This window comes from Vulpes lagopus, chromosome 11 (genome assembly GCF_018345385.1).
Source record: "Vulpes lagopus strain Blue_001 chromosome 11, ASM1834538v1, whole genome shotgun sequence".
Lineage (NCBI taxonomy): Eukaryota > Metazoa > Chordata > Mammalia > Carnivora > Canidae > Vulpes > Vulpes lagopus.
Genome location: NC_054834.1, coordinates 30,419,966 through 30,431,370, shown reverse-complemented (window position 1 = coordinate 30,431,370; position 11,405 = coordinate 30,419,966). Strand labels below are relative to the sequence as shown.

Here is an 11,405-nt window from a genome sequence, read left to right as displayed (position 1 = left end):
ACATTAGCCACATTCCAGGTGCTCCACAGCCACATGGGGTCAGATACAGAATATTTCCATCACCAAAGAAATTCTATTTGGATAGTGCTGTCATAGCTCAGTAAGTGCTAAATAAATATTAAGTGTTATTACTATTAAGAGAAAAACACTTCCCTGAAAGATTTCACTTTTAATGGGAGCAATGAGACAATGGACAAGCTAGAAAAAGGTGTGATTAAGTCCTACACCTGTCTCATGGGAAGAGGGAGAAAGACTTTTAAAGAAAGTCAAGTGGGCATCTCGAGGAGCGGCCACTATCTGAGTCCCAGGTTGACCGGGGGCTCATCAAGGCACATGCGGATGAGAAGAGTGGCACCCAAGCAAATTCTAGGGATTTTGAGCATATGCAGGTGTGCTGACCATTGCCCTTTTCTGGGACAGGGTCCTTGAAGAGGTCACGTAGACTGTGATGGGATGGCGGAACAGTAGAGGAAGGGTGGCGAGCATTCTAAGCAGAGAGGTCTGCTCAGAGAAGACAAAGCAGACAAAAGAAGAAAGGAGACTAGTTAGTTAGAGGTTCCGTTTCTCATAACCAATAGGCTTTGCAACAGTGGTTCTTGGGGTGAAAAGACAGGACCTGACGCTGAAGAGGTGGGCAGGGCATAAATGAGGAAGGGCCTTTATGCTGTGCTAATGCATCATTGAAAAAAAATTAATGAATAAACTATTTGAGTATGTAATATATTCACATGGTCCAATAATCAAAAAGTATAAAGAGAAACACAGTGAATGGTGCACACACATTATAGGTCACCTGTAATTTGTTTCTTTTCTTTTTTTTTTTTTTAAGATTCTATTTATTTATTCATGAAAGACACACACACACACAGAGGCAGAGACACAGGCAGAGGGAGAAGCAGGCTCCATGCAGGGAGCCCGACCCGGGACTCGATCCCGGGTCTCCAGGATCACGCACCGGGCCAAAGGCAGCGCTAAACCGCTGAGCCACCCAGGGATCCCTGTAATTTGTTTCTTAGGTATCCTTCCAAAGTTTATTTTATTCCATATAAATAAATAAAAATGTCATTGTGTGTGTGTGTGTGTGAGTTCTCAATACAAATGGGTTCTGTACTCTGCATCTTGCCTTTTGTCACACGCAATGGGGATCTTTCCACAGAGGTACAGACAAAACTCTTCTATTTTCCTTTTTATCCTTTTCTTCCTTCTTTTTGAAAAAAAACCCCAGCTGCATAGAATTCCATTCTGTGGGTGTAGGGCAGTTTATATAATCCGTCTCCTTTTTTAAAAAAAGATGTTATTTATTCATTTAAGACAGAGAGAGAGAGAATGTGTGTGCTCGCACGAGCAGGGGCAGAGGGAGAAGCAGATTCCCCGCTGATGAGTGGGGACAGGCTATGGGGCTCAATCTCAGGACCCCAGGATCGTGACCTGAGCCCAAGGCAGGCAGTTAACCATCTGAGCCCCCCAGGCACCCCCAGAATCAGTCTCCTATTAAAGGATATTTATGTTTCTAATTTTTTGCTACTACAAAAAGTGCTGCAATCAACCTTGCATCTGTAGGTATAATTTCTCCAGGGTGAATGTGTATCTTCTAGGATACTTCTAGGATAAGTATCTTCTAGGAATTGCAGGCCTGTGGGGTTACAATCTGGGGGGACATCGCCACATAGCTGTCTACAGATTCTTCTGATTTTTGCTCCCACTTCCTATGCTTGCAAGTACTGGTTCCGTACAGCTGCTCCAGTAGAGAAGTAGAGATACTCCAGTAGAGATTGCTGTGAAGCTTGGTGTGTGTGTGTGTGTGTGTGTGTGTGTGTGTGAGTGTGACAAGTGAGTCCACGTAGTTTTCACACGCACACTTCTCTTATTATGAACCTGTAAGAGACATTTGCTTTTCCTTTCCCGAGACACATCTGTTCCTATCCTTTGCCCACTGTTTTTTTTTTTTTTTAAATTGTTAAGCATTTTGATTTGAACTTTATTCTCTTTCTCCTGGCAGTAGTCTTTGAAGGAATGCTGATGTGATCAGATTTGCATTTTAGAAAGTTTTCTGCAGCAGAGGGCTTGAGACAGTGTGCCATGCGGGAGAGATGGGAGATAAGCACACCAAGAAGAGTTTTAATTCATGTTAGAAGTTCAATGAGACATGCTGAGGGCTGGAAACTCGTGCACTTGGAATGGAAAGAAGGGAACTAATTTCTGAGGTCATCGAAAGGCGGAACAAAGCAGACTGGATCGGTGGATTGCTGGGGGTCAGGGAGGAGGAAGAGCGTAGGAAGATTCTCAAGCTTCTGATTCGAAGGACCCAGTGGCCAAGGATGACTGGCAGTGCAGGGATGAGAGTAAATTCTAGAAGGGAGGTGTGAAGTCTCTGCAGAATGTCCTTTCCGTTTATAATGTCCAGAGTTTCCCAGCTTTGGTAGAGACGAAGGTAGGAAATACATATATATGATCTTATTAATCTGTGATTTTATTAATCTGTGATCTTATTAATCTGAGGTCCTTATAGGAACAGTGTTAATGGGGAAAGGGGGGGAGCAGAAGTATCTGTGGTGCAAATTCTTGTAACTGCTTTCACAAGTGATAAGATTCGGTTATAATTAGCATATTCTTTGTCTGAATGCAAATGTTCTTTCTAAATCTCCTCATTCTTAACTAGGCTAAACACTTCTCTGGTTTCCACCAGTAATTTGCTTGGCAAATCCTTGCTGTACGATTACAGGCAAAATCCTATTCTTGGTGTCCTATGAAATACCCTATTGCCAAGCTGACTGGGCCAACGGGGCAATCTTTGTGCCTGGGCCTAGTAGGCCCCTCCTAGGTTCTGCTGGGCTCCAGGAATCCCCTACCCCCCAGCCCCGGGGGAGTATTTTCTACCTTTCTAATGATCATGCTGTTTAAGTGAGGCTGGCTGGGTTTAATGTGCAGCTCGTCTTCCTTAGCTTTGTATCGCCAGATCAGAGGGCCTGGCCCATAGTAGGTGCTCAAGAAGTGAGCGTTGGAGGAAGAAAATCTTGAGGGAGATGCTTAGCACGTGTCAGACTTTACGAGCGAGCTGCTGCTCCTTCCATTTTTCTCGCCCTGTTTTACAGTTGACAAAACTCAGGAATATTGAGCAAAATCCTCCCACTTCTCACTCAGCAGTGACTCTTCTGACCCCGCTCTACAAAATAATCAGGTGCCGGTTGCTCTGTAGGCCGGGAGTGGGAGAGAATCGCGGACAGAGATAGATGGTATGATCACCAGGCTGCATTTCAAGTGCTTATCCTGTCACGGAGTATAAAGCAAACCTAAACACGACCCCGCTGAATTCTCCCAAGCATCGTGTCCCAAACACCTTTTCCTAAACTCACAAACTCAGAGAGAATCATGACAAATTTAGGAGCTGGGCGCGCTGTTGGTGGGAGGAGGTGAGGAATGCATCATAACTGCCTGGCACTTTTCCCCACTTTTTATTTTTACTGCCAAGATGCGTGGTCTCCACAAATTGCTTCCCCAGCATTTACCTGCAACCGCCAGTCCAGGTGGACCTACCAGTGTCTCTCTATATCTTGAGTTTTTCATTTTTCTGTTTGCTTTTCGTTTTATTTTTATTGCAGTATAGCATCCATGCACGGAAATGCATAGCTCGTGAGTGTGTAGCTTAATGAATTTCCACGATGTGAATGCCCCCCCTGGGAGCCCCAGCGTAGATCCAGAAATAGAGCACTGCTGGACCTCCATTCTGTCTGGAGCTGCTTCTGGTGCCGCCTCCTGGTTGCTACCCCCTTTTCTCTCCAAAAGTAATCACAGCCAATATCTTGATTCTAAGACTATAGGTTTTGCCTTGGGAAGGTTATATTAGTGGAGCTGTGTGCAACGTGTCCTCTTTTGTGTCTGGTTTCTTCTGCTGCAGGTTTTATGGGTGAGATTCACCCATGGTGCTGCAGTTATGAGTGGTTCATTAACTTCATCGCTCTGTGATATTATATTATACGAATATACCACAGTGTATCCATTCTTCGGAGGATAGACATTTGGGTTGTTTGGACTTTTGGGCTGTTATGAATTGTGCCTCTGTTTAGATGCTTGTCCGTTATTGCTTGTGGTACCCGTTTTCCTTGAACTTCCTCCTCTCAGCTCTACCCTACAATTCCTTAATTCCTAAATTCAGATTTACCTAATTACTCTGGCTGTAAACGAGCTTCCTCAACTCCCAAAAGTTCCCACCTTCTCAAGCTCTTAAAGTACATCTCATATATCACCCAATGGTTCTTTATATTAAAACCATTTATACGTGTGAATTATTTCTGCTATTAAGTTATGAGATTATAAGCTTCTTAGGGCAGAAAGTGTCTCATTCTTCTTGTTATTTCTAAGTACAATGTCGGCTTTATAGTAGAAATTCAATAAAGGTTCAGTTAGTGAGTGAATGGATGACTTAGGAAAATTTTTTCCCAATATGTGAGATACTGCTTCAATCTCATAGAACATGCTCCATTTTGATGACAGACTGATTAGCAAGAAGATCTCTAGTCAAACAGTTAAAATACAGATTTTTTTTTCCCAATTCAAGTGTAAGCCTCACATGGTTAATACTTAAAAACATCTAACAGTTAGTTTTTAAAAATTAGGAAATATGGTATTCTTAAATGGAAAAAAATCTATAAATAATCTCATATGCCACTCTGTGTAGATCCTTGGCCATATTGTTAAAAAAAATGATGCTGTAGTTGGTATCCTTTCAACAAATAATTATTTTGTACTTACTATGTGCCATGTGTCATGCTAGACCCAAAATATGCTCTCTATTTACTTCACTTATTAACAGAAAGCGGTCAGAACATTCATACTAGGGGGCTATTTTGAATTCTTCATTATGTCCATGATTTAGCTTTGAACAGCTTCTTCCAGACAAAGAAGCTCAAGACATACTACACAGAATTAATTAAAATCAAGAGGCCAAGAGATAGAAAAAGAAGAGGAAACGTTGGTGTTTAGGGAATGTTAATCACTCACCAGTCTCTGTTTTGGCTTCTAAGCAATTAAGAGCAGACAAGAAGCCAAATACACATTGCAATATTAGCTTTTAAATTGGTTAGACTGGATCAGTGAACGCCACAGAACCTTCGGTGTTTTGCTCCAAAATGAGTGTACCCACCCCACTCACAGCTGAGAAATTAGAGATAGAGGGTGAGAGATCCAGCCAGGGAGAGCTAACTACAAAGGGTTCAGAAGCAGAGGAAAGCTTGCTTCATGGAAGGCCAGGTTGGTTTTGAGGGATAAAGAGTGAGATAGGGTAGAGCTTGCTTTCTATTTTCATTTTATTTTTGATTTTTATTTATTTATTTTTGTGCTCTTGGCCTCAGGTACCCCACCCCAACCTCAAAAATCTGATAATCATGTCGATGAGCAAGTAGGGAGTGAGAAGGAGGATGAAAATATTCACTCAAGAATCTCTCCCTTCCAAAGGGAGGAAGAAGAGGTGCCCCATCCTCTTTCTGGGACCGGAAGGGAGGCAAAGAGAGAAGACAAGGAAGAGAGATCAAAAGTAATAATGAGTGGGCCCTGGGTGGCTCAGTGGTTGAGCATCTGCCTTTGGCTCAGGTGGTGATTCCGGGGTCCTGGGATCGAGTCCTGCATCAGGTTCCCTGGAGGGAGCCTGCTTTTCCCTCTGCCTGTGTCTCTGCCTCTCTCTGTGTCTCTCACGAATAAATTAATAAAATCTTTTAAAAAACAAAAACAAAACAAAACAAAACAAAAGTAAGAATGGGAATGAGGATGAGATGGAGAAAAAGATGGGAACATTTCTCACTGCCCCAGGGGTATCAAAATCAAACAGTTGAGACATGTAGAACTGTAAAGAGATTTTTAGTGTGAAGTTAAGACCAAATTTTGACAGACAAGGGGAATTAATTTGTAGGTAAATGAGGAAAGAAAAAAATGATAGGAGATCCGTATCACCACACCATTTGAATGGGTCTCTACAGCCTAGAAAATGTGAATCGAGAACATCAGTGTTACTGAGAAGAGTTGCACGGGGCATGTGCCAAGCCTTGATGGGTGGGCATTGGCAAGAAAGGAGGTCTGGGCTCCTATTTCCTGCGGACACTGGCTGATACAGTGGACCTGTCTCAAACTCCAAGTGTCCTTGTTTGTTTTTTGTTTTTTTGTTTTGTTTTGTACAGAAAAATGTAGCAATCAAAGATATCTCTAGATAAAAAGCTGGCAATGTCTAATTGGAGCTGTGTTGCTGAGAGAAAAATCTCTTTGAGGAGAGAAAATCTGTTGTGTTTCCCAGCCTCCCCCCTCCCATCAATCCTCCAATACAACATCCTCTATCTTTCAGTAAAAATTTTGTCTGCCTCAAATTAGATTTTGCTTGTTTTTAAAATTAGTAGATAGGTTGGATTATCCTAATTTTTTAATTTTAATTACTGGATGCCAAAAAGATCTGAATTATAATTCTCAAATGCTTACCAGTCCGTTGAGAAATGCAATGTGATAATGCATGAAGCCTAGATATTCTGAATCAGTAGTCATCAGGAGTGGGATCTCAGGACTGGACCCATTTCCCACCCACACCTCCCAACACTGTTAGAGCTGATGAAGGGCCCTATGGTCTTCTTACCTGTTGTCTGGCCTTTTATAAGCTTCCTCCTAATACCAAATCCTGTAGCAATGCCTTGGTCTTGATTCTGTCTTGATATTCACACTCCCTGGAATCTTTTCATGGAAAATTCAATTTTTATAGGGCCATTTAGCATGAAGAAGGGGGACCTGTACCTCCTCAATTCAGAAAGACAAATCAATAGGGAAAGAGGTAATGCTAGAGAGCAGAGCCAAAAACAATTTAGCAACCAATATTAATGACGGGATAGCCATTCATGGAGAACTAGAGTCATCCATAACCCTAAGAAATGGATAGACTCATGAGTGAGTTTTAACTGCCACTGATTATTGGAGCAGTGGCAAAGATTCTCCAGTGTGCTCAATGCCCTGGCCAAGTTCAGTAAAATCTTGATTTCTGAAGAACACCTCTTGGTTGCCTGAGCACACCTATGTAAAATAACATCAAAGCATTTATCTTAAATGGAAAGAAGAGAAAGTGAGATCCGGTATTTAAGGCAATTATGTATGTTAAAAGCAAACTGTGCTGCTTATTGGTTAAATTATAAAAAGTTGACACAGAATATGAGTGCAAATGAAGGCATTTACAGTTCACAAAGTCCCCTTCAGGTAGGTGATCTCACTTGTGGTTTATGACAATCCTGTGAGAGATGCAGGGCAGGGATTGCTATCAGATTTTTCTAGTTGAGAATAGAGGTTCAGTGGTGCTCAGTGCCCTGATTAAGGTCACATGACTTACCTGGAGCATAATTATGATCAGAGTAGACTTTGGTTCTCCACCCCTAAAGTTCTCTGATTCAGAGGAGAGTGTAGACTAAGAGTCTCTGCTCCGGCTTCCAGGGTCTGAGCGAGACTCTCTCTACCCAACCCTACCTAGATGTCATTTAATGGATTCATGGGTCCTACATGATAGAGATTTTTGGGGAGGGGGATTCAACACAATGTTACATTTTTGTCTTTGGTGCAAGTGTCCATTCTCATGTCTAACAGCTATTTTTTTTTCTGTTGTACTTTAAAATCAATTTCTCTTGTTTTGCCTTGATACACAAAGGCAAATTTCGTCATGTTCTGTTTTGCTTCCTAAAGGATAGTTGATTCTCTTTCAAACGTTACTCCTAATTCTTGATTTCTGTAGCTCCTATGCCTTGCTTCTGCTCCAAGTTCTCTACATAATTCCTCCTCAATTGATCTTACAATGATCATACAACTAAAACCCCATTGTGACCGATATCAGCAATAATGTACAGTTTATCCATTTAAAAACCGTTCATTGACTTGGGGTCAAGAGGGTGGCCAGTGGCTTTGTTCCTTCTTTGAGCAAATTATTTAAGCTCTTTTACCCTCCTCTTCCTCATCTGAGAAATTGAGATAATCATGCTGTTGGTCTTGTCTAGTTATGTAAAGCAAGGGAAGTCAAGTACAAACCATTTCATAAATTATAAGAAGCTATAAAAATGAAAAGTTTCTGTCTACTACAATGAAGTCCTTGCCTATCTGGGTGAAAAGATGCTTTTTGAGAGTCTAAACTAGATAGCAGGTTCCTGAAGTTTTTGTGGCTAATGAGAAACAGGAAGGTAGAAGGGAAAGAGTCTGACCTGTGGATCCCAATGGACCAGTGTGACTCCTATTTTGATGGCTTTGGAGGCCTTAGAGTCACTCTAGTCCCTCATCTCTGCACCTAGAATGTCAGGATGTTATGTCCCAGGACTGCTGCGAGGAGTCCATGTCTATCAATGACATGGAATGCAAGGTAGCTCTTGCTATCATCATGTTATGTATGTATTTTAGACCTTGTATAATTGTGCAAGTGGTGCTAATATAGATCACATTGGACTCCTTACAAGGGAAATTCTATATAACATGCTACTTCTGGGCCCAGGTCTTAAGACCATGGAATGCTTTCTCTTCCTTCCTTTCTCCTTCCTTACTTTCTCTTTTTCTTCCTTCTAACTGGAGATATTCAACCCACTTCATTTACATGGACAAGAACAATGCCTTGGAGCAATAGAAAAGAAGGAACCTACGATCCTTGAGTGGGTACATGGGATGTAGCTGTCCATCCACCTGGAATGCTCACCTCTATTGTTCTGTAAGATACCTAAATTTCTCTCTGCATTTTTATTGTACCTCTTTGTTACAGAAACTCAGACTTACTCTAAAACAGAGGAAATTTTCTTTCCATATTAAAATTAGTGTAATGAAAATGCTTTATTTAGACAAAATTTTTATATCTAGTTAACTTTTTTTGGAAACCTATTAATAATAGTGAGCAAATGGCTTGTAAGGTTTTAATGTTTTAAACATGTTCAATTTGTAAATTTTAGCATTTTTATTATTTTTTTTAATTTTAGCATTTTTAAAATGTACATATATAGTTCTTACTCTAAAAGCTAAACTTACAGCTTTCTTAATGCACAAAAATTGTTCTGGGCAACTTTAACTGGTAAAGTGGTAATAAAAATGCAGTAATGATAAAAATGCAATAAATAAAAATATAATGGTAATGATTAAATCTCATATTTCCCTGGATTTTATTTTTTCGGAACATAAAACACTCACATGTATTCTTTGGATACTATTGTCAACACCCTGAATCATATGCTGTGATCCCTCTAGCTTAGAAGAAGGAAGTGAGGCTGAGTGCTACATAGCCTGTCCCAAGCAACGCAGCCTATATATAAGTGGTGGGTTCGAAATTCGGGTTTTACACCACAAAATTCTACCAGCAGGGCAGTAATCATCTTGGGTTTCAAAGCTTGTGTACAAGTGCCTTGAATCTCAGGATTTTGTGATTTCTTATATTATTTCCCAGTTATAGCTGGCGTAGCTTCTGAGTTACTTTTCCCAAGTTAGCTGTATACTGGGGGCTGGGGGGTGGAGTGGGTTGGGAAGGTCAAGTTTTAGTGATAGGAAAATTGCCACATTTTCTTTGAATTAATCCACTCAACTATTCAGCTAATATCTATCAGATACCTGTTATTTACCAGGCACTCTACTTGGCACTGAGGAGAAAAAGATGAATCAGACACATTCCCTCTCTGCAGTACAGCTTTCCCCAAACAGAGGTGTATCCCACATATTATACCCAAAATAATTCCCTGCATTTGGGGAGTTTCTATATCCCAATGCCTTCTGAAGAACAGATGTCCGATAAATATTTGGGAAATAATAATGGAGAGCGCAGGTGGTATAGAGGCCTTGCTGTATAGACACCATGTGTGAAAATTCCCACATATTATCTCACTTCATTTACATATCAATTCCATGAAAGGGATTCTGATATTCAAATTAAAAAAAAATTTTTTATTTATTTATTTGAGAGAAAGAGAGAGCATGAGCAGGGGGAGGGAGAGGGAAAAGCAGACTCCCAACTGAGCAGAGAACCTTATGGCTACAGAGGTGGGGGGCAATCAATTCCCAGGACCCCAGGATTATGATCTGAGCCCAAGGCAGATGCTTAACCAACTGCACCACCTAGGTGCCCCCCATTATTCAAATTTTACAAATGAAAAGGCCAAGGCTCAGAAAGGGTGACTTCTAAATTACTCAGCTACTGAGTCATAGAGTCAAGATTTGAACCTGATCCTGCTGCCAAAGTGGAACTACTGGGCCTCCTCTTCTCAGTGGTGGCCATCGTGAAGTCCAAGAGTGAATAGCTAAAATGTCCTTTCCCCGCAAAGGCAAAACAAGGCTGTACTTTCTTCTAATCACAGCTCTGTAATTTATATTCTTAGACTGCAATGAAATGTCCAGATTCATTTCCTGTAGGGCACCTATGCTTCTCACCATGCTTGCTAATCAAAGAGACACTATTTCGAAAATAACTGGGGCCTGTTAGCAATCTCTTCCTGTGATCCTGCTAGCTCTCCTCTCCACTTCTCTGTTTTCCAAGGCTGGGTTCGTCTTGTTTTTATAAAAGCCTCTATTACACATGACTGGATGTATAGGCAGAGGACACGTGTAGCATGCTGGCTAGAAGCATGGCTTAGAATTCAGATTCTCTCTCCGGCAGCCAAGGTCATTTTGAATCCTCCCTCCTGATTTTAGCCATTTCTGCCAGATGTTCTCAGTTCTAACTGGCTAAAGGCCCTTCTCTCTTTATATCTATATATATTTTATAAGAGTTTTATTGATATATAATTCACATGCTATAAAATTCACCCTTTTAAAGTGTGTAATTCAGTGATTTTGAGTTGTGAAATCATTACTATTACTAACTTTACATGTGCATTAATCCAAGAAGAAAGCTTGTATTTATTAGCAGTCACATATTCTGTTCTTTTCCATATCCCTACTTAATCCCCAACCAGTAGTCTACTTTCTGTCTCTATGGAATGACATAATTTGTGATTCTTGGTGCTTTGGTGACTAGCTTCTTTGACTGAGCATGTTTTCAAGGTTCATTCATGTCGTACCATGATTCAGCGTCCTTCCTTTTTATGTCCAAATAATACTAGATTGCATGGATGTACCACATGTTTTGTTTATCCATTTGTCAGGTGATGGACATTTGGATTATTTTCATTTTTGGGTTATTATGCATAATGCTGCTATAAAGACCAGTGTATAAGTTTTTGTATGAACATACGTTTTCATTTCTCTTGGGTGGATGTCTAAGATGTAGGTATTACAAACTCTCTGCATATTAGAAGTGTGATTGCTAGATCATCTGGTAACTCTTATATTTAATATTTTGAGGAACTGAAAAACTGTTTCCAAATGGCTGCTTCCTACCAGCAAAGTTGGAGGGCTCAAAATAATGTTGATATATTCTGGAAGACAATTTTTGTGTTATT

The 11,405-nt window shown here is 40.6% G+C and overlaps 1 long non-coding RNA gene across 1 annotated transcript in view; it reads left to right on the top strand.

Moving 5' to 3' along the window:
- Positions 1-2,099: 2,099 nt before the first annotated feature.
- The window catches only part of LOC121501337, a 42,368-nt gene continuing 33,062 nt past the window's right edge, over positions 2,100-11,405 (top strand). The window contains exon 1 of the long non-coding RNA XR_005990583.1: positions 2,100-2,431. This is a non-coding gene — a long non-coding RNA (uncharacterized LOC121501337). The remainder of the gene's footprint in view (positions 2,432-11,405) is intronic.